Genomic DNA, 25634 nt, shown 5'->3' on the forward strand with positions numbered 1-25634 from the left:
TTATGTTTCTATTGGTAATAAACATATATTATCAGAATTAAAAAAAAAAAAAAATTCTAAAAAGTTAATATCTTACTTTTCCGGAGAATGTAGCTGGAATAACTATATTAAAGGAGAAAGTATTATGTTCGTATCAAAAATGGAGTAACGGGTCTTTTTGTAAGTATTTATGTATCAGGGCCCAACCAGTTCATATACCAAATAAATGTCACGTATTCGCGGTTCGACCAGGATATCGAGTCACTAACAAACTAAAAATTTCTTATAAATACAATTTATTACTCTAAAAATATACAAACAAAATGAATAATAATAATAATAAAAATGAATTTATGACATACAAAATTTTAATTTAAATAAGGACAAAATTTATTTAAAGACAACTAAATTATAAAAACCAGAACACAGTTCTATTTACTAGAAACATTATAATGACCGCTAATATTAATACCTAATATTGCATTACCAACAAGGTAACTGTAGGAAAGTCTGAAGTTCATACAATTCAATTTATGAAATATTAATACTTTTACTTTTTTTTTCTTTCATTTTCCTGTTTAGCCTCCGGTAACTATCGTTCAGATAATGCTTCAGAGGATGAATGAGGGTGATATGTATGAGTGTAAATGAAGTGTAGTCTTGTACATTCTCAGTTCGACCATTCCTCAAATGTGTGGTTAATTGAAACCCAACAACCACAGAACACGATCTAGTATTCAAAATCGTGTAAAAATAACTGACTTTACTAGGACTTGAACGCTGGAACTCTCGACTTTCAAATTTGGGAAGATTTGGGAAGACGCGTTCACCACTAGACCAACCCGTGGGTATACTTTTACTGTCTACAATGGAACTATCTTAGACTTTATGAACTAGTAGTATACTGTCACTTTTACTACGGTTTACCAATAACTCAACGGAAAACATCCTGCATTCTCCCACTATCCTCGTTGAAATCCTCGGGTCATACTCCTCACTTGTTTTTACTACACTAACTCATATCGCCGTCACTGCAACCGCGTCGAACTCGGGCTTGTGAAACTATGCCATTGCTTGTTATCATGACTACGCCAAACACGGCCTCGCACAACCACTAACTCTCTCCGCTGGTTCCTGGCAGTAGGTATATTTCCTGACCTGCGGAACTAGTACCCGTCTCATTTGTTAACTACTGAAGCGTAATTTTTTCATCATCCGCGCTGTTACGTTTTCCCATAAATTCTTATTCCAGTCCGATAACTCTTGTGGTCGAACAACAGCTTTTGGCAGTGCCGTTGTCTGTAATACGAAGAACTGATTATTAAACGGACCTGTTAGTCTAAGAAAAGGATTCCTCTATTTCCTTCTGGATTCTTCTTTTCATTATTATTTTGGTTCCTTCTTCATTATTGGAAGAAACCCGTTACCGTGGTGTGTGTGTAATTTATAAATAAATTATACTTTACTTTACTTAAACAAATTTGTCAACCTTAACCTTTATATGAATATTTTTAGAAAAATATTTCTTAAAATTTATTCCCCACCTGTAAAATATATTGCTTTCTGTTTTTTGAGCTCTAACTCTTCTTTACACAATAAGCAGGAAAGTCCAACAATATTTGCCAGTTGTTTTCACATATGCGAAGGAAATAAACAAATAAATTGAAAGAGATAAATTTGCAAAGGAAATAAATGTATAATAAAATTAATAATCTTTAAGAAATTTGTTAGGATCTGATAAGATTCATAAATCTTATAGACAACTATAAGATTAAAAGTTTAACGATTCTATCAAAGGCATAAGTAAAATGAAAAATGTTTTGAACTGTACTATTCATGCTATACATTAGTAGGTGACTTTTCAATTTTTACCTTCCACCCCGGGTCAGACTCACAGTTACGTATAACACAGCTCGGGGGATTGTCCAATACTCTAACGAGCCTCCCCGTCTACTGGCTGTACGTCCGACCGGACAGGTCGGCTCGCCGGTAGGATCTTGTCTTTTTTTATTTTTTTTTGCTCTGCCTCTAACTCTCTGGAGCGAAGTTACCAGGCCCGACTATGTCTTCCCTGTTCCCCCACTCTCCCCTACGAGGCCAGGCTTATTACTATGAGATTTAAAAAGTCAGAGGGCGATAGGCGACTCCTGTTAAAGCCCAACAGGGCTAGGAAAGGGTGGGGGGTGGTGTGGCGACTGGAACGTCGCTAGGCGGGTGTCTTCCCCTACGGGGTTGGGATGTTCCCCCACTCCGCGCGGGGTTCGTGCTTCCGCGAACTCGGTTAGCTAGTTCAGAGGGCAACGATGTAGGACATTCAAGATGTCCGAACGAGGCCTACAGCGAAGGCAAAAGCTGAGTTTAAAAATCATCGATGTAAATGTCTACCGAGCCATTTACATCGATGGCATCCCAACGAGGCCTGGCTTATTACTATGAGATGTAAAAAGTTAGAGGGCGAAGACAACTCCCGTTAAATCCCATCAGGGCTAGGAACGGAGGAGGGTGTGGCGACCGGAAGCGTCACAAGGCGGATGTTTTCTCCTACGGGGTTGGGATGTTCCCCCACTCCAGAAGCTGGGACTAGGTCTCTATGCCTTCGCCTCTAAAGGAAACACCCCAGGAGGAGGCGTCTCCGCTGCGACTGCGGTCGTTTAGTGCTTGAGGGCTCTGGAGTCCTCGTGCCTCATAGCCACTGTCCACCAGTGCAAGTACCGGCGAACAGTAGCTCCACAGGGAGCTGTCCGTCAACCCCTTGCTCTCCTCTCTTGATCACGTATCGTATTTGTTATGAATCCTGTTATTATGCCATACTCCCTTTTTCCTTGCAGCATCTTCTGCACCACGCTATCAGCGTTGAGCATGCCTACCGCCTCAACACAACCTCGCCGGTCAGTCTCCCATGTCCAGCACTCGAACACTACATACTTGGGGGTGTTCAGCTCTCCGCAGTATGAAAAATCATCGTCTTCAACCTTTTGCTTCCCGTAAAGATACAGTCGGAATCCACTGTGGCCTATTAGGAACTGGGAAAGCCAAAAATTCAGCTCCCCAAATTCTCTCCCGACCCACGGTCCAAATTCCTTAATCAACCGGTGTGTCCAGGTGAATTCAAAGGCTAAATAAATCATTTAATAAAAAAACCGTAAAAAAAATGCGTGCAATCTTATTTCACAATAATTTTTGTATTAAATTAAGTAATTATATTTAATTACTGATATGTAATAACATTTTATAAAGAGGAAAATATTAATGTTTTTTATCATTTAATTAACCTATCTTGATTTTAAAATTCAAGCAGATAAGGTGTTGCTTACGTAAATCGTATAAAACATTTCTAAAAAATGTAACGATGTAACTTTTTTCATTGCTCTAATCTAAATTCAAGGACTGGGCCGTTCTCAATAAGGATTGATAATAACGGTTTTCAGCTACAAACCATAAAGGAAGTATGTTGGAATTTATATTGTTTTCCGGCTGTCGGCCATTTTAAAACTGAAATAGTTATTTAAGTCAGAAATGCGTTTATTAAAAGACTGCATCAGTCTTTTACTAAGAATGATACAGTCTTAGACTGTATCATGACTAACTTGACTGTATTAGGGGTATATCCAAAAGTATTTACCTAATTGCATCTTCTATGACATATGCGTGGATGCGTGGATGTTGATAAAACATACATTTTAGAAATGCCTGCTACAGTAAAATCATACAACATTGATTTCTTCATCAATTATGGTTTCACCTGTTTGTGCCTACAAATTTAGCTCATATAGATGTTTTTCTGTCAGTTGGTTGTTGCGAATGGGATTTTTCTAGAACATCTCTTTGTAATTTATTTTCCTATGCCGGTTGCCTAGATTTATTACTATATTTATTGCACATAGTCGTATACCAAGACATTTGAAAAACAAACAAATTTTTGTTTTCACAAAACGACCCACCATTCTCACAAAAATATTCTATTATCTCTAATTGTCGATTTATTCGTAACATTCGTAGTTTACTATCGCTTAATGCTACATTTATTCTGTTCGAATAACACATCGCTCACAACGTTTTAAAATGAATGTATGATGAAATCTAAGCATAACTTGCAACGTTTATAATGATCGATTGGTGGTGGGGAAGTAGAAGGCATGAAACTGATTTCTTTCAAAATTTATATTCTTCATCTTTAAAATTATATAGAAAAATTTAATTTGCTTAAGTTTAATTTTCATGGTTTGATCTATAACAATTTTATCTCTTAAAAATTTCGTGTATGCAATTATGACAATTCGTGTGACGTTTTTAATATTCTACTATACATTTTTGTTGTGAAGAAAACCATTTACGTGTTTTATGGTAATCGAGGTGTACAACTAATTTTTAAAAAGGTTTTGTGGCAATTCTATCATAGTATTAAGAAAATAAAATCAAAAAAGACTTTTTTTATTAAGTAATGAAAATGTACCATTGAAGTACTTGGCTATAAACACTTTCTCAAGTTGCAAGAATAAAGAGAGAGAGAGAGAGAGAGTGAGAGAGATTTTGTTAAAATTATTAATAGATTCAATGACCTAGGCCCTATTCTGTATTAGTAAAAAGTAAAAAGAATTGATAGCGGAACGGCACTAAGAGAAAGAAAGTTTGCTTTAGAGTGATAGAAGTTTATATCGTGACTCGGAATAAATCTAGTGACACTTACCCATTTTAGATTTTCATGTTTTATTCTCTCTTATTTTATATAAATATAGTTTCGTTTTATTTTATTATCTGTAAAATGGTACTAAAAATGTATCAGTTGTTTATTTACTTATTTATTTTTATAAAAGTATAATAAATAAATAATTTTCCAAAGTATTATTTTTTTTTATGAACTACTTTTTTCATATCTTTAGAATAGATTGCCTCTGAACAACGAAGCAGTTTTGTTTAAAATTTTCTCTTTTATAATGTCAGGTCCACAATTTTTCTAATTTAATTAATAGATGTTAATTATTCATACAATTTTGTATCATTTAATTAATTAATATTTGAATGTCTTTGTTATTGTTATTATTATTATTATTATGATAATTATTATTATTCAGTCTTACCAATATAAATTTACCCAAAATTAGAAGACGTATATTCGAAAATAAGAAATTTTAACTTGTTTAATTATGAAGAAGATTTGACAGACTGTTTCACAAATCATCTGTTCAGATAGGGAAAACTGTTTTAAAAACTAAGGTCAAATACAGGAAAGTAATGACAAAAACCTTTCGTTTATGATTTGATATATTTATGTCTGTATAGAATGCTTTATGAAGAAATGGAAAAAATTTCAACATACACAGTGAAAATTTATAAAAAAAGCTTAATATACACATGACCTAACCACCGGAGGGGAGGGAAGTCACTTTTCGCCATCCCCTCCGTTCCGAGCTCTTATGGGCTTTACCGGAGGTCATCTTCGAAACCTCGGCTTTTGACATATTCCAGTCCGCCTCGGCCAGGATGCCACCGATGCGAATGTCACGAGTGACATTCCCATCGGTGTACTACTATTTAATGAACTCAAAACAAATCACATCTTATCGAATCTTAAGAAAGATTGAAAGGACCTAACATACAACACACAACACGAGAGTTCAACACACAACACGAAAGATAAAAACGAAACATAAAACTATTACACGGAACAATAACAACACAGTAACATTGGGAAAAAACAAAAAAAAAACATAATTTATACACCAAAAACGGTAATCAATGAAAATTGATTACTAAAACGTTATAACAGCCGGAAAAGTAAAACATAAAATTTTGACACTGAGTGAACAATAATTGAATGCTGTCATCAACTTAATCAGCTAAATTATATCCTGATCAACCGATGTAAAGAATGCACACGATAAGTTTACACATTTACAAAATCAATTATAAATAAATGTTTTTTACATACTGTTTCATATTGTGTGGTTAATCCTTATTTCTTGGAAGTAACGGCAGATATCGTCCAGTCTTAGTATTTGCTTCTGATTCTGCAACACGTCAGTTATTGTTGAGCTATGGCTGATTAGAGAGGTCTGTCTAATTCACAGCGCGTTAAAGTTGTGCTTCTTTATTCTGAATCAAAAAGTGTTACAACGACTCGGCGACAATTTCGAGCTCATTTTAACACTCATTGGACTTAAGCAAGAAACGCCATTCTCCGTTTATACCGAAAATTTGTAGAAGGCAGCATAGAAGAAGAGAAACGAACTAGAACAGCTCCCGTTTATTCTCTGAAAAGCATCGAACTACTTCGAATTGCTATACAACCTATTCCAGGAAACTCTACACGGCGAGATTGTCAAGAAATGGGAATATCTCGTTGTTTAGCACAAAGAATATTAGATAGTGATCTCAAGATATTTCCATACAAGTTGACTGCCTACATCCCGTTAAAGCCCAACAGGGCTTAGAACGGAGGGGGGTTATGGCGACCGGAACGTCACTAGACGGGTGTCTTCCCTTACAGGGTTGGGATGTCCTACATAAGACATAAGTGGTGACTGCATTGCTGAGGGCATGGATCCCATGCAGCCGTGAGGTGTAGCCGCATCTCGACGATGGTTGAAGAAAGTAAATGTCACGCGAGACACTGCAATGGAGCTGAGTGGGAGTAGGAGGTCTGTCCGCCTTTCCCTTGTAGACCAGACCGGAGTCCGCAAATTAGCCTAAAGTCAGGGGTATGAACTGAAGTAGAGTTTACTAAGGGAACTAGGACAAAATTTCGATGTTGCGAACAAACATTTTGGTGGTATAATGTCTCGAATTTCGAGACATATACTAAAAATTGGCTCAATAAAAGTGGAACTAAGCGCGGGGTTCGTGCTTCTGCGTGCTCGGTTAGCTAGTTCAGAGGGCAACAATACAGGACATTCAAGATGTCCGGACAAGGCCTACAGCGAAGGCAAAACCTGAGTTTAAAAATCTCCGATGTAAATGTCTACGGAAGCATTTACATCGGTGGCATCCCAACGAGGCCTGGCTTATTACTATGAGATGTAAAAAAGCTTTAACGGCTTCCGTTAAAGCCCATCAGGGCTAGGAACGGGGTGAGGGTGACCGGAAGCGTCATAAGGCGAATGTCTTCCCTTATGGGGATGTCCTACATCCCTAAGAAGCAAAAACGTTTGGAGTTTGCACAGTGATCGAAGCGAAAGATGATGTTCTGTTCAACACTTGGTTTTCAGATAAGCCCTGTTTTAATATTGATGGAATTGTTAACAAACAAAATGCTCGGTTTTGGGAGACAGCAGAACCAAAAGTTGTGCATAAAAAACAAAATGGGCCTAAATTAAACATTCGGGCAAATTTACCCAGTGACGGATTGATACGGCCAGTGTTTTTCGACGATAAAGTTAATTTTTAATCCTGTTTGGGTATTTTAAGGAATGATTCACTACCAAAACTGCTTGCGACTGAGTTTCCTATAAATTTTCAATGGTTTATGCAAAATGGTACAACTCCTCACACCGTTAATATGTAGGAAGTTTTAAATTCAGTTTTGGTAATCGCATAATTTCAAACAGCTATCCAGACCGCCACAATGGAGGTTTCTTTTGGCCACCTTTGAGCCCGAATTTAATTCCTTGTGACTTATTTTTTATGAGGATATTTAAAAGATAAATTTTCCCCGTTAAGACCTATAAATCTTATGAAATTGCGTGCCTGTATAGTTCAATCGTGTGAAGACATTCAATAGGATTTGTGTTGCTTAGTCATTAGAAACGGGCAAAGGTTGTTACGCAAAACGGCGGCCGCATTTAAAATGTCACGCAGTAAAAGAACTTTCCACATACACTGTATTTGGTACGTAAAGTTTTAATCATATTAAATATAAAAAATAAATATGTAATCTAAAATTCAAATGTGTCAACTTATTATGCGCCACTCTGTAGAATCCCTGATTGAGTCGATACATTTTGTTCAAAAAATAACTGAAAAATTCGAGTCATAAATTATAAACACATTACTTTTTAGTGAGTAGATAATAATAGTTCTTTTTTTCTATTTAAAGCGACAATGTTAGCAATTTTCATGAGATTTTCCCTTACATTTAATTCTAATTTATTCAATAGGTTGCTTTTCCATTTCAATGTTAAACAGTCTATTGTTTTTTATACTGCTGATCTTCAACATTGGTTTTAAATCCTCCCGCGCTGAACGGTTTAAGATGTAAAAACGATTTTTATAACAATGAAAATGTAACATAGGGTATTACTATTATCATTTTTATGCAGTGTTCAAACCAAAAGTTTTTATTCAGCCTGTTCGCCCAACACGTCTCTCGGCATGCTCGCTTTTGTAACTTCTACTTCGCTCACTCTTACCGTCTCGGTCGCTCTTATGCTTTTCTCTTTCCCCGCAGCCCATCTCAAGGGTCCGGTCTTATTATGCGCTATATTGGCAAACATGGTCACGTCTTCCCTTTACGAGCCCCCAACCCTTCAAACTCGGCCGAAATTGTTTACTGAATTCCCTTTCAGTCCCGTGTGTACAACGTAAACAACCCATTGTACTACCACCGCTATTTCCTTTTACACGTTCCTTTCAAATACATTTTCTGATTATTCCTTATTTTACATAATGTTTCTTGTTCTTTTATACAACAGATTGGTCATGATATTTTCATATCTTTGTTCATTAAGAATTATTTAAAAAGAATATTTTAATAATTTAATGACATATAATTAAGCGTTACTTTTTTAAAGAATCTCTTTGGTAACTAACTGATATACATAATTAGACTACAGACATGTTATGGGTTAAAATAAATTTAATCTATATATTTATCCTTATACATTTATAAGATGTAAGTAAGAACTGAATTAAATAGTTCATTTAAAATGATAAAAGAACTTTTCAACTACTTCTTTACAGAAGTGAAGTTAAAAATACATATGGAGACACTTTTAGAGTTATTGCATAAATGGAACAAGAGATTTTGTATATCATCAACAAATAACATTTATTTGTTATAATGAACAGAATTTCTATGATCATAAAGTCTTTTGTTAAAATGAATGAAATACACGCGCGCACGCACACACACACACACACACACACACACACACACACACACACACACACACATACACACACAATATATTCTACTACATCTTATTCCAATGAAATTTGAAGGTAATCAGAAAAAAGCTGACAATAAAGTTGTTATATTTTCCTATCATTGGTTTTTTATTCTTATACGTCGAAAAAAGTTTAAAAAATTCAAAAAATCGATATTTATTTTGATTTTTTCCACTCTCTTATCCCCAAAATCAGCTGCCAAGAAATATTTTTGATTTGTTTACGGTTACTATGTAAAAATGGAAGAAACAAAAAAAAAGAAGAAAAATACACAATCAATAAAATATCGAAATTTTTTTTTTGGGGGTGAGGTGAATTATGATGAAATTTTATTGTAATATTATTATTAAAGGCTAGAATAAATCAAAAAAGTTAAAAAAAAAAAATTTTTAAACTTTGATCAACTCATATTCCCTACACCCAGTAATGACACCAAAACACTTTCTTTGGGTCACTTGCACTACTACTATGGCTAGGAAGACGTAAAAAAATTGGGTAAAAAAATATATAATATTTTAACAATCAAACAAAAACCATTTGGTTTTTCATTTCAATGTTGACAAACATTGAAAAAACAATAGACAACAGTCTATTGTTTTTTATACTGTTGATCTTTAACATTGGTTTTAAATCCTTCCGCGCTGAACGGTTGACGGCAGAACCAAAAATTGTGCATAAAAAACAAAATGGGCCTAAAGTAACCGTTCGGGCAAATTTATAATAATAAAAAAAAGGAAGAGAGAGAACTTGAGAGCAAATTGTTTTCTAAATCGTAGAAAATTATCTCGTCATAGATACGCATGAACTTAAGTTAATATAAAGTGGGGTTATGTTTGCAAAATTTTGTAAACATTGACCCAAAGAAACTTACCTACCTTACCTTCCGGACCTCAAACTTATACCAATAAATTGTTTCATATACGTGAATTTCTATGCCAAATTTCATCAAAATCGGTTCATCTAGTCAAAAGATATGCTTCAAACACGCCAACTCACGTAATGTTAGAACATTACCTTCCACTTTTTTGTTTTTTGAGATCCCCGGGTTATGAAACGTCGAGAAATGCAGAAACAACCCATACCCCACTTTTTGACTGATTACCATACTTTCTTTCTTGCGGCATAGCTCTAGATGACAGGAAAGTGAAATTGGTAAAAATAATATTTAAAATTTTGAAAGGATTTAAAATATTGGATTCATTTGATAGATACATTAACACTTAGAACTTATTTTGAAACAACCATACAAGAATTTCCGATCTAGATTATATGCTAAAGTACTTCCTCCAAATAGATTGCAGCAAGCATGCACCAGCTCTACGGGTCCTTACGCAATATCAGCATAGTTTCCAGCTGGATTCTAATCTACATTCATAGAATTTAAGAAAAAATGGATAGGTCTCCCAAATATCGGTATATTTTTATCAAAGACATAAGCAGCACCACGATGCTAATGACTGATATTCTATTTATCCGTTAAAATTTGTAGATTAAACTCGTAAAATAAAATAACTTTTTAACAAAATTCAGACAAACAGTAGAGTTTTTTCTTGATGATATCATCACACACGCCTGAAGCTTGTGCGTGGGATATGAAAATTGAATTTTGTAGCGGATGAAAAATTTCACATCCCACCGAGATTCGAATCCGGGACTTCCGGATGAACGGCCGGACTCTACCACTCCGCCTCGGAAATCGGTTTAGACTTTTTAATGGAATGTCTTCATGAATAAACAGATTTTTTTTTGTGTTTTAAAGTACTTACATAAATTACAAACCGTTCAATCTGATGACTGTAAGAGCAAAAAATCATTAATCTCTATGTGAATTAAAAAAAAAATTAAATTAAAAAATGAATAAATTATAATTTCAAGAACAGAAAGCAACGATAAAAAATTTATTTTAAAAATTAAGAATTTAAAAAAAAGAATAAATTTGTTCAGAAAATAGTTTATAAAAATTACTAAAACATTATGGTTAATAATTTTTAGACAAGATCAAGAGATAGAAAGTGAACGGACGATAAAAGAGATTAAACAATGATTAAAATTTATAACACTGATAACAGAACATAAAAGAATTCAGTCAATAACCGGATGGATAGAACAAGATAGAGGATTTTGATGTCAGTGATTGATAAAAATGGATTACATTTAATATTTACTTTACTTTTTTTTATTTTTTTATTTACTTTACTTGTAATAAGGTGTTAAAATTTGTTGATATGATCAATGTGAAAATATTAATTTAAAATAATAAAATTTGTTGATTCAGGCATATACTGAAAAGAGTTAAGTCTATTTGGATTAAAGTTTGATAATAGTAGAACCCGCTATATATTTTTGAAATCAATCGGTAGTTAAAAATCATATTCGTTCTTAAAGGAAGAAGCAGAAGACGCTATCGCAAACAACAGTAGATCGATATTGTAAACTAGAACATGTGATTTCCTGATCATATTTCAGGCCGTGATGACCAGAAAAGGAAATTTGCAAAGTTTAAGTAAAATAATTGAACCGATATGAAACCAGAATGTTAAATAAAAAAAAAAAAGTAATATTTTATAAATTGTCACTCTATTGTGGAGCGGTAGCGTCTCTGACTTTCATCTGGAAAGTTCTGGGATAGAATCTCCAACTTATACTAATGGAATTTTTCCTATTCTAAAAATTTATTTCCTCATTACTAGCGGTAAGTATATTGGGTCACGATTGGTTTACAGTTTTAACAGTTTTTTCATAACACATTGATTTTATACGAGTGAACGAATAAACAGTAGATTCGAGGCAGAAGTTTTTTTTAAAAGCAACATACTGTATTTCGAAAGTGATCCCGGAGTACAACACGTATTTTTTTTTGTCACGTTCACACACAAGCGGCTAAAAAACAGCTTCAGTTGCGCTTGATCATATATTGACAATACATCCAGAGATAATTTTAATGTTATATACTATATTTAATTTCCGTGTAAATATGACGACAAATAATTTGATAATAAAATATTTATCGCAGAAGCAGAAAAAAAAAAATAGCCCAATTTTGTCCAACGAAAAGTTTATTTTACGATTTTCCACAAGATTTTTAATTTTATTATTACTAGAGGAAAACAAATATTCTTAAACTACATTGAGGACGTATAATTAAAAAATCGCGGGTAGTTATTTTTAAAGAATCTTTAACATGAGTTTGAATTTTTTGCACAAATTAATTTAAAAATCACATTATTTTTTCCTTACTGTACAGTATTTTTTCCTTATTGATTCTAGTAATTTTTCTACTAGTGTTACAGGAAATCTCATACACACACACACACACACACACACATATATATATATATATATATTGTATACTGAATATATATATTCAGTATACAACATATATACAAATCTAAAAGACTCTTTAACATTCTATAATATAAAAAAAGAATCTTGTGGATATTTACGCACTTTACAACGCTTCTTATTTTCATGGAATACTAAAGCACATTTGGCAATCTTTTCAACAGAGTTCAGTTTTATTGTGGCTAGCACATGGAAAAAATCAACTGAACAGAATATCAGCCGGTTTTTTTTTATAACTATTCATGAATCTACTCCAGATTCTAAGTAACCAATTGATCTCTAGCAGGCAAATCGCGGTGTAATTAAACGTAAAAACCGTTCGTTGGTACAAGATTTAATTATGCTGCAGCAATACTTGTACAGTAACTACTTGAATCGATAGATAAATAATATTCAGTCATACGATTAAAAATCTGGTCAAATGAGATAAAAAAGAATTACTTTCTTTTATGAATATCACGTATATAAAGAGCAATTTATTCTAAATTTAGTGAAAGAAAATTTGTCGTCCAATAAGAAGGAATATTGACCTAAAAAGAGATTATTGTTTTACTATTTAAAAGACCGTTCAGGATGGTCAGAAATTTAAGAGCGACTACTTGGTGGGGGAAGCTGTTGCTATGGGAACACATACTACAGCTCAATGACATGAGCTGATTACATTCGTTTCTATGACAAATACTATTTCAATTAACTCTCAGATCCGCCCTGTCTTTCAGTAATAATTAGTGGAAATTATTATTTCCTTATGTTATACGAGTAATAATATATATGTGGAAATAGTATGAACTGTTCATGAAAAAGAGTAAATAACCGTTTTTTTTTTTTTAATTTTAGTATTAGTATATTTCTGATAACGCTATTGGTGTAATTTACGTAAAAACATTGTACCACGATTTTAATCTGAGGTAATCTTAAATAAGTTATAAATTAAAAAAAAAAAACTACTTAATAATAATGAATAACAAGCATCCCATATCAGATATTCTGAGGAATATAAAAAAGTTGTTCTCTGAACCAAATAATCTAAAACACTTCAGTATTTCAAAACCTCTAAAATGTAATTGATGTTCGACAATACAAGTGATAATTTCGTTAACTTGCGATTGGAGATAGTTATAAAATGAGTATCATCACTGTCATAGATATCGATGATTCTAATCTCTATTGTACATCTTGATACTTTATATACTTCACACGTATTACAAGTCTAGGAAAATAAACCTAGAAATTTATATGCTACAGTTCTGAGTCGTGAAAATGTACCGTCATAGACAATGCCTTTATTAAGCACAAGAAATCTTTATTTAATTAAAGAATAAATATAAACAAATTCTCTGTGAAATAAAAAGAATTGTAACAATTATTTCAACTCGATAAGATTCAAATTATTTTTTTATTTATATTTTTTCAACTCTTTATGTCTTTATATAATTGTAACATATTTAAAGTACCTAACGTAATAAACTCATATTTACTTTTCTATGGTAATACTATATTGCCAGGACCTACAGTGAACAGAGGGAAAATGACACATTGATAAGCTTAGCATGTTTCAATGTAAAGTGAATTAAGGGAAATAATTTCAGTATTTGGCACTCTTATTATTCTTCAACAATTTTCCATAGTGATTTTCGTATTATTTCAAGAAACCAACAAAAGTTTGATTAGTACATTTATTAAACAGGCGAATAAACAAATAATTTATCGTTTATTTAGAGTTAAGAGCTGATTAAAATTACTCTATATGTAAGTACTAAATAGTATTCAGTAAAATGTTCTCTGTTGAATGCACGGTTAAAATACAGTGCGTTCGGAAAGTCGCTGTGCAGTATGCTTTAGAACTATGTGGTGCATTCTGTTCTTTCGGCGTTAGATTGGTTGCTCTGCGGGTTCGTTATAAGAGCAAGATATCGGTCTTGCTTTTACACATAAAGCTGTAAGGAAATAACTGAAATTTTTCCGTTGTGTGTTCAAGAACTGGGTCGTGCCAAAAGACTAGATTATTGTTAATGGTTTAAACGTTTTATCGGCCAAAATTCCGTAGGTATCCCCGACGTCAGGTTTTTTACGGATGAAGCGTGGTTTCATCTGGGAGGGTATATTAATTCACAAAATGCACGACTGTGGTCGACAACTAACCCCCATGAATTACACGAACAATATTTACACGAAGCGAAAATTGGAATCTGGGTCGGTCTGAGAAGACCGCGCATTGTGGGTCCAATTTTTTTTTAAATACAGTTAATAGTGATCGTTATTGTGCTGTTTTAACAAGATTTATTAGTCAGTTAACAGAACTGGAAATCAATCACGGTTGGTGTCAACAAGATAGCGCCACAGCGCTCACAGCTAACAGGTCAATGACTTTTTTACGAAATGTCTTTGGTGAACGAATCATTTCGAAGGGTTTGTAGCCGGCACGAACGCCTGATCTGACTCCCCCAGGTTAATTTGTTTGGGGTGCAACGAAACAAGCAGTGTATCGCACGATTGATAAACTAAAAACAGCAATAACGGCATACGTACGAGATACTCCAGTAATCAGCCGGTTAAAGTATTTTAATTGAAACGTGTGCTGCGTTTATTGATATTAATGGAGGCCATTTTCAACATTTTTATAACCTATTCCGGTTAGTGTAGTATCTGTTTCTATAAAATAATGAAATAAAAATACAAAGCAATAATTAAGAAAGTTTCGTCATTACTTTTCCATAATTCCAGTGCACATTAACTTTCCGAACGCTCTGTAGAACAAATAAAAAAAAGATTTAACAAGTCTTTTTTGTTATTTATTGTAATAAAAGTACGTATAAGTAAACAAATTGTTCTGTGTAATATTATACAGATCAATAAACCATTAGTCAGTTTATAATGTAAATCTTGTTCAATATTACCACGGAACAGTTAATTTAACAAGAAAAGAATACCAACGGTCGGTCGATGTTTTTAATTTGTTGTGCAGCTGCCTAAAAAAGAGGCCTAGTAATTAACGAAAAGCATTCTTTATGAATATTTTCATTAATAATTACTAATGGATCTTTTTTATTATAAAAATAATGTTATATTTATGTCGAAAATAATAAAAAAGATTAAAAAGAATTTTACGATAAGTAAATCTAAGTATTTTTTCACTCTCATATTCTAAAGGTTTTTTTCAAGCAAAAACCTTTTTTCAGTAGAGGCAAACGGCATGAAGAAATAAGGCATAACGAGGACAGATTATAAGAATCTGGCGGAGTGTTAAAAAAAGGAGCCTCTTTTATTTTAAAAATTATTGTTTTTCTTCATAATCTACTACTAGTGCTGGTATTATTATTATTAACACGAAGTTGATGAGTAGAAGATAAAAAATAATTTAAGAAAACAAAAAAAATGGAGATAAAACAATATAGGGTACCAACACAAACACGTAAATTTTTTTTACTTAATATTAGGATGCAGAATATGTTTGTCACTACGAAAGAAAAAATGAAAAAGAAAAGCAGTAGCACTGACCCTTATTATACGCTACTTTAGTATAAGCAGAAAAGAAATTGAAGACAATGGATTAGAGAGAAAGCAACATAGATGAAAAAAAGTAAGGAGAAAATACAACAATAAAACTGACGGATTTATAGGGGCATAAACTAAAAGTTGTACGGCACAAGGGCTCGCTCCCTTGGATCAACCGAATCACCTTATGTTCCTTTTCCCTTCTTCCCATCTCATATTATATTTTCTTTTATTTTACCATACTTATTTCAACATTTTAATGAATGAAAAGTTATTTATTTATTTCTTGTTTTATTATATTTTTGCCTTTTTACAAAAATACTACTAAAATAAGAAATGGATCCATATTATTTAAAATAACTTATAATTTTGTTCTTGTACATATTATAATATGTGCTTATTGAAATAAAGGCTATATTCTGTAAAAATATACAAATAAAGCAACTACTACGAAACGGTACAAAAGGATACAATATAGATAACCATTACCACTGTTCAAAACATGTTTTACTTATCCACTGGTAGAAATTTCTTCTGTACAAAAAATCTGAAACATAATAATTTTAATGATGGTTATTATTTTATAAAATACCGACAAAGGATTTTATAAGTTTACCAGATTTTTTCTTGACACTTTTTTAATTTCAAATATACCGTAGAGCTTTTAAATATTACTAACATAATTACGCAATAATTAAAGTAGAATTGCGAAAAAGATCAAAATTGTTCATAAAAATATTTAGGACCGATTTGACCCTCTTCAGCAAATCAAAATTTTACCTTAAGAATTATTTAGCATTAAAAGTACAATTACAAAACAAAAATTAATATTCTTAGTAAAGGTTTTGGGTTCCAGTTTACCTCGTTGACCGACTGATAAATTTATATATATAAACAAAAGTTAACCTTCGTTTTGTATGTGCCCTAATAACTCAAAAACTACTTAACTGATTTTGCTGAAAACTTCACAGTTTATTATTATTTGCCCCGGGAGTGTTGTACATGTTATTAGTTTCATATATTTATTGTTTATTTCCTGTGTATTTATACGTTTAAAACAACATACATTATGCTCATAAATGTCGTTTTATATATATATCAAGAGATATTGTCTATATCGATCGTTATCTATGTCAATATCGACTTCCTCAGAGACAGTTATTATGTGATTAAATATTATGTGTCAACCAGTTTTTTAACATTTTGGACGCATTGTTATTTTTAAATTATAAAAGTTTTATCTTCTATGTATATATTAATATTATTATTATTATTTTACTTTTAAGGCCGCAAAGGACCACTTGAGTCAGAATAATTCAAGTCTTTTTTGCCGATCTTTTGGCCTTTAAGTTCTTAGCTTTCACTTTCTCCCAATATTTAGTCATTCTTAATAATCTTGCTTTACGATCCTCTTAGGAATAAACCCTTTTTGTATAATTAAAAGTTCTTACTTTAAAGTTGGTATTCGGATCTTTAATAACAAATTTTAATTTTTCGGGTTTATTAAGTAAATCTTCTAAGTCAAATTTAATTCTTGCATGTCTTCTTTAATTTCTTTGATCCATAATGGCGAATTTTTTTATATTAATATTATTATTAACTTTTTTTTTACATTTTCATAACTTACTAAAACAATGAAACGGTCAATATTACGAAAACTATAAACTATACGATATTAATTCACTATTAATTTTCTTTCTTTCTTCGGTTAAGTACTTTCTGAGTTATTACGGTACACACAAAACGGAGATTGTCTTTTATTTATATAGATAGAATATAGGTAGATTTAGTAGATTGGTTAAAATTATCCGAAATATTTTAATTTGATTTTTAACTAAGTTCATAAGAAGTTTCCATTTAGCATTGTTTGGAATATCTTAATATGAATAAAAGTTATTGTATACAATTATGTTCTACATTTCCTCTTCAACCACGCGACCGATGTCAACCAAACTTGGGACAATTATTACTTACTGACTGAACAAAAATACTTTGGGTGAGAACCTAATAAAATTTTAAAATTCTGGAACATTTGGATATATACTAGAATATTTTTGAACACTAGATACATTTTGGAAATCTTGGAACTTCCTAAAAGTTTTTAAAAAGCTAAAATGAGAATAAAAAAATATCTAATAGATTACCTCAATATCTAGTCGTAATTAGGCTAGATTTGAAAGTTTAAGTTCAATAAAAAGGAATGCGAACGAGATTTATGTTTCTTGTGAAAATTAGTGACAACTTTTTTCAAAAACGAAATAAATGGGCCTATGAAGAAATTATGACCCCGCCCAACGCCGAGTATATAAACTAGTTACCAACATTTTTTAGTACCGGCATTTAAAGTATAATTGTTAAAATAAATGATTGTAAAATCATTTTCGTCCTACTTGACCCCACTGCTTGACAGGAACTTGATATAACAATTTTAATGACACTGATAACTTGAAAAATAGATAAAGTATCAGAAATTAGAAAAAAAAGAAATAATAATCCTTAAATCGGTTTTCATGGGGTCACATATTAAAAAAAAAATGACAATTTAAGTTTAAAAATGTATATTTGAAGTTCAGGTCCCATTTTATTCTAAGTACTTACCGTACGTAACTTATTTATTGGATCATAAAAATTTATTTATTTGAGTAAGTATTTACTTCAATAAATCCTCCCGATTTGATGCGATGTTTTCAACATGGCTAAAAAAATTATAGTTTGCTAATTATGGTTTACTTAAATGACCTCATGCTATTCTCAGCCTGTCTCGAAGAGATATTTAGAAAGCTGGAATGGGAAGAAGAGGGCACACGATTAAATGGCGCATATCTAATCCACCTGAGATTCACAGATGATATAATTCTCTTCTCACAAGAATCAGAACTACAAAGAAATATACAGGAACTGTAGGTAGCTAACGAAATCTATGGTCTAAGAATGAACCTTAAAAAGAGCCAAGTCATGTTCAAAACGTTTGCCGAGAAAAGGAAGATTTTTTTTGTCTCTGGAGAAGAACTCGAACAGGTAGATCATGACATATATCTTGGCCAACGAATGTCAACTGAAGGTGATACAATCAAAGAAATTGAACGACGAGTAAGTTTTGGTTAGCAGGCACTCAAGAGACTTACAATCGTTTTCAAGAAAAACTACTCTCTTGTGCGTTAAAAAAAAACGTTTTCGATCAATGCATTCTACCAGTTTTAGCTATGGAAGCGAAACTTGGACATTAACCGTTCAATCATTACAGAAGCTGCGGGTAGCAAAAAATAAATACGGATGTATGCTTATCATGTATAAGTTACAAGCAGGGTAGGAAAACCTGTAAATAGATCAGAAAACAGACGAAAATACATGATATCATAATGAAAGTTAAAGAATTAAAATGGCGCTAACAGCAGGCCAGTTACCAAGAAGAACTGATGGAAAAAATTAGCACTTGAATGGATACCGCTAAATGTTAAATGCCCACGAAAAAACCAAAGGCTCGTTGAATTGATGATGTAATCAAGTACATTTGACTGAGTTGGCAGAAGAACGCAAAATATCAACGTGCTGAAGAGGTCTTCAACCTGCAGTGGATCGATAACGCTGAAATGATGATGATATATATAAATATATATATACTAGCCGGTCAGGGCTCGCTTCGCTCACCGACAGTCTAGCTAGGGGCTTCCTGAACTCTCGACGCGTTCGTATCATGTTTTTAAGGATATTAAGTATTTTACTGAAATATTTTAAGAAAAGAAATATTCTCTTACTACGTAGAGAATATTTATCTGAACATTTTGGTGCTTTTATATTTAAAATAGGCTACAGGAGTGAGTAGATATAAAATTTAATAGTTAACACTAACTAAATTTGTAACAGGGAGTTGGCTCTTTGTTTAGCGTATGTGTGTATTTGTGTGAGGTTGCGTTAGTTGCCGATTCAGCTGCTGTTGGCGCAGAGTAGACCACGTGTGCGCCGTCCGGATGCGCGCCAACGACTCTTTCTCGCTAATAAAGAATCCTTCTGCTAGTTTTTCTGCAGCGTATCGGCTTTGTTTCCTCAACTATTAATTGAAAAATATCGCTATCTACGAGCAAACTATAAACAATTTGTTTAAATTTGGAGTCAATTATCAACTTCAATGGATTCCATGTTCTATTGTCCGCCTAAAGGAAAATCGAGAAAGTAAGAATCTGACAAAACTATCTGCTGCCAATTATTTTGTGATTCAGTACTTACTGACAGCAAATTGTCCGGCTGCTGCTGGTGACTTGTTGACGGCTGCGAATTTCTCTGAACTTTCTAATGGCAACACATTCGTTTTTAGCTCCTGCTGATCTGGCTCTGTTGATCGATGCGAACTACTCGTTGACGGTTTTGATTCCAAAACATTATTATCATTTTGACAAGTTTCATCTCCTTCCTCGCAGTCACTCGGATCACTACTGTCACTGCTAAATTCCCTTTCAGGTTCATAATTCTGGTCATAATCGCTATCATCACTACTAAACGGTTCACTTTCACTTTCAGCGTCGGGTTGGATCAAAGCTAATGCAAGTAACTTCTTTGCTCGTGAAGACATAATCTTATTTTATCTAAAGAACAAAACGACACTAACTAACTAGATCAATGGTTGTACACGAACTGAGGAGCAGCAATGCAATACCAAAATTATCGATTGAACGATCTGACAAAAATCAACATGTCTGTATTCAATGACTCTATATAACTCAAGACGTAAGAGCCATAAAATATAGTCTTCTAACGTGCATGAATGATCATGTCCGCGTGTTTTTGTTATCGACTCTGAGAGCAAGAGCCGCTAAAAACATATAACTTCATAACATAAAATCAGGTCTTGGAGCTACGCATAAGAATATGTTAAGCAAAGAAACGGCTATTGATCCCAGGGTCAAGAACACAATAATCAAGAAAATTAAGAAAAAATTAACACTATATGCCTATTATTATTTTGGAATGCATATAACGAGTAATAAAAAATCAATAAAACAATGCCGTTTTTGATTAAGTTATACCAAGAATTAAGCCCGTCACTAGTAGATGAAATTTTCTTGACTTGAATTGGGATTTTCCGCTAGTGATCGATACATTCTGGTGCCTGTCTGATAAGGGGGACGGACACACATACAGACAGACATACAAATGCCCTTTAGTAGGGTAGGATATATACATATATATAGCCAAATATTTTATCCAAATTTAAAAATTTTTGGCCAACAGGATTTGAGATATGAAACAAAAACTGTTCACAGATAATGTTACCACCTTCAATTTGACTGAATTAGGACTTAGATAACTTAATAAGTACTTTCATCGTATTAAAACTCCAAGTTTTCTACTACCATTATACAAAGTAAAAAATTAAAAGTGGCGAAAACTCATCTTTGTCCTTTTTTAATTTTGCCCAAATTATCAAAATTTGCATGAAACGTAATTATCGGATATCTTCCAAGAAAAATAATTAATCTGTTTTAATACACGTGAGGTGTACTTATACTAATTTTATCTCTTATAGCAATTTAAAAAAAAAATTGTTAGGATTTACTAACTACAAAAAAAGATTTCGAGAAATTTATTTTCAGGCAAACTAATGTTTTCACCACAATTGAAATTTTATGCTGGAATTTAAATATTACGGAATAGTAAAGTAGTATCCATAAAAGTTTTCCAGAATGTTTTTAGAACAAGATACATGTACATAACGCAATATTTAAAAAAATAAACATGAAGTTCCTACTAAAATCGTACTTCTACGATGGTTAACATATTATATTACTCCTTAAGCAAAAATTTAATAAAATCAAGCTTTACAAAACTAGAAAGGAGACATCAGGAAGATACGGTAAGAGTATTTGCCATTCAATATACGCTTAGATAGATGAAGTGCTACGCAACGAGTTTAGAACTGCTCACTGCTGGAAGAACTTTTTTTTTTGAACTGCTCTGTATTTAATTAACTTTTTATTTAGTTGAGTTGTTGACATATTCGTGATGACCCATGGCTATTATGTATATACTACCTTATGGCTAAAACAGAATAATAATAAAATAAATGTTAAAATATAAAAAAAGAATTTAAACTTTTATCATAATATAGTGAGAGTTATATGTATATATATATATATACATATAACTCTATACTTATATATATATATATATATTCTTTTTTTTAATTTAATGGAATTTAATGTGAATATAACAGCTATCTCTATGAAAAAGAGAAATAGAGTTCCCAACATGTTTTTGAATAGTCATGAAATTTAATAAAGAGAAAAATATAGACTTTCATTTTTAGGTACAGTATTTAAATACGGCTCGTACATCTTCTATCCCGGTACATATTTCCACATTATTTGTATAGTATATTTATTTATCCTATTGAATTGAAACAGTGTATATAACGCATTATATGATAACAAAAAGTACTTTTTTCCACTATTTATCCAGGTATTGCTCTGATATACAAACCATCAGTGGTTCTTTAACTAAAAATAATGATGATTACTATATAGCAATCCCTGCAATAAAATGAATGACATTAGTACGACGGACATTCATTTTGGTGAGCTTATCATTCTAATATGTATCCTTTTATTTGCTTCAGTGAATAAAGAAAGCAGCGGAAAACCATTTCAATTCTTTAGTAAGCCTGGTATAGGATACTTGTTATTCTTCATAATGACTGAAGAAATATAATATATACATACATATAAATATATATATATGCACGCATATACTTGCGACTTGCTACGGAAAACTATATGATAGAGCAATAAATTAAATTCTACTTTATAGAATTAAAGCTTGGAACTGCTTAAGTTATGTTAAGATTAAAAAAGGCCCAAAATTAAAGAGGAGAAAAAGATGAAGAAACTTCTATACGAATTATACATATTAAATATAATCCAAAATACCGAATCTCTGACATCAAAGCGTATCGTACAAAAATTAATATGCAGTTTGTTTAACGATTCGCACTGTTATTAACCTTTAAAACTGATTTATTAAAATTAACTATAATTGCGTTTTCGTTTTAAAATCCAGACTACTTACTATTTGAATTTAACAGTGGAAAAATTTGACAGCTTTTAATTAGTTTATGGCGTGCTTTGAGGTAATAATTATTTATAAAGAGTGAACTTCAGGTGAAAGATTTTAATATTCTTTAATATTACACCAGAACTACAAAATAAAAATAATATATATATATATATATATATAAACGTAAAATTTTCTCGAAATTTAATAACATGGCAATTGAATCCGATAAGCTTGTCAACTGTAATAAGCGAAATTTGTTTTTATTACTTCTCTATATTACGTTTATTCCAGTTTTATTATTAATAAACTGAACAGGCTTTTAACGATTTCAATATTGTTGATATCCTTTAAAATAAATATTTAGATATATAGCTTAAATTTAATCACGCGATTTGAACATTAAAATAATAATAATAATAATGATAGTAAAATACCATTTATATATCATTAAAACGATCTTTGAATAATGCACAAATCCTTTTAATCAATAATATTATTTATGTGACTGTCAACAATAAGTAAAATAAACATTTTTTCTACATTTTTTTTATGATATTAATTTTAATTGAATTTTCTTAAATTAAAAATTTTGATAATCATATTAATTATCTGCACCCGAAATCTCGTTTCATAGTTTATAAGTAGATTCAGTAAGGAGCCTTTTGAGTTTGGTAGCAAAATAAATTGTTATATTTTAATAAATAAGTATATGTGTCTACTATACCGGTAACCTAAACAAGATTTACAATTAAGAAACGAGATGACACTCTTGTAATCACAGAGTATCGTAAAAATGAAAAAGGAGAAAAATATATATGTCCTAAATGGATGATGAATGTAAAAAAAATCTGATTTATGAATTTTATACAGTTAATATATCTTTACAGCAATAATAAAAAAATGGTATTTGTTTTCATTGTATATTAATTTTATTTCCTAATATGTTCACCTACAATCTCTTCAACTAGTGAACAACAAGCAACCCTCCAACCCAATGTGATGAGGATCAATGTAAATGAGCTATAGCCTTGTACAGAATCAGGCCGACCATTTCTGAAACGTGTGGTTAATTGCACCCCAACCACCAAAGTACACCGGTATCCATTGTCTAGTATTCAAATCCTTATAAAAGCATCTAATCTTTACTAGGATTTGAATCTTAGAACCTTCGACTTCAAAAATCAGCTATTAAACAATTGATTTGCGACGACGAGTTCTGGGATCTAGACCAGCACGGTAGAATCTATTGTAAGCTTTATTTATGTTCCTTCTAAACTAATCTTGACTAAATTATTTCACGTTACATTTTGTTTATTAGAAAGTGTTCGGAAAATTGCTGTACACTGCAACTGGAAGTGTACTGAAAAAACTTTCTTAACTTTATTACTTTCTATTTTTATTTCATTATTTTATAGAAATGGATATTGTAGAAATACAATAATTGGATTAGTTTATAAAAGGTATTGAAAATGACCTCCTCCAACATCAACGCAACACTGAACACGTTTCAATTCCTTTTCAAACATTTTAACCAGCTGATATACTGGAATGTGCTGATGTACATATACCGTTACTGCGATTATTAGTTCGTCAATCATACATTGTATGTTGCGATACACTTTTTGTTTCGTTACCGCTCATAGAAAGTAATCTGGGGGAGTCAGATCGGGCGTTCGTGCAGGCCACAAACCCCTCGAAATGATTCGTTCACCAAAGACATTTCGTCAAAATGTCATTGATCAGTTAACGTTGGCTTGTTAGCTGGGCAACCAACCTAATGCCAAGAGAATGCACCACATAATTCTAAAGCATACTGCTTAGCAACTTTCCGAACTTCCAGTTAAGTTTCGTAAATTTGAATACGTTTTATCTTATGGGAAAAATAAAAAATAAAAATATTTATTTCGTAAAGCTTTTATATAACGCAATTTTTTTTAAAATTAGATTGAACAGCGCTGCTATTTTAATTTTTTAAATTGTGTTTAGTTATTTATTCGTGAATGAATGTATTAAAAAAAAAGAACCTTTGTTTGAAAATTTAAATAAAAGTACGGAAAACTTTGTAATGAATAATTTGCCTTTTCGAAATTTCAGATCTAATAACACAGACAAGAAAATAACAAAAAAAAAAAAAAAAATTGGTTTCACGAAGAGAGTATGAAGCCTCCACAAAAAAAATCTGTGTGTGCATCCTCGTGCGCTTGCGTGCGTGAATGTCATTTCCTATATACGTAATGGTTGTAGGCAACCTGATATGATTTAAAAATCATTCCAAAAAAAATGCACAGCCATTTTCAAGAATAACAAACATCTCATTGTATCTTTCAAAGGAATATTGATAAGTGAAGTAAAAAAAAAAATTTCACTTTTTTTTTTCTTCACTGAACCAAATATATTTTTGAATATCAGCTTGTCAATCTTACCGAAATGTAGGTGATATTCAGTATCATAAATGACACATTTGTATTTTTGTTTGGCTCCAAGGTTGGCTTTTTACTGCAGACGTCAGTACTCTCAGAAAAATGAATCCTTGTTATTGCTCTTCAGGTGCTTTACATATACCATAGTTATAAATGACTAGGAAAGATAAAGTAACAAATTAATGCAGTTCTTTCTACTGTGAAACAATGCATCATATAAACTGCTTCTGATAAATAGGAGTAGTGTAT

Source organism: Lycorma delicatula, chromosome 4 (assembly GCF_047948215.1).
Source record: "Lycorma delicatula isolate Av1 chromosome 4, ASM4794821v1, whole genome shotgun sequence".
Lineage (NCBI taxonomy): Eukaryota > Metazoa > Arthropoda > Insecta > Hemiptera > Fulgoridae > Lycorma > Lycorma delicatula.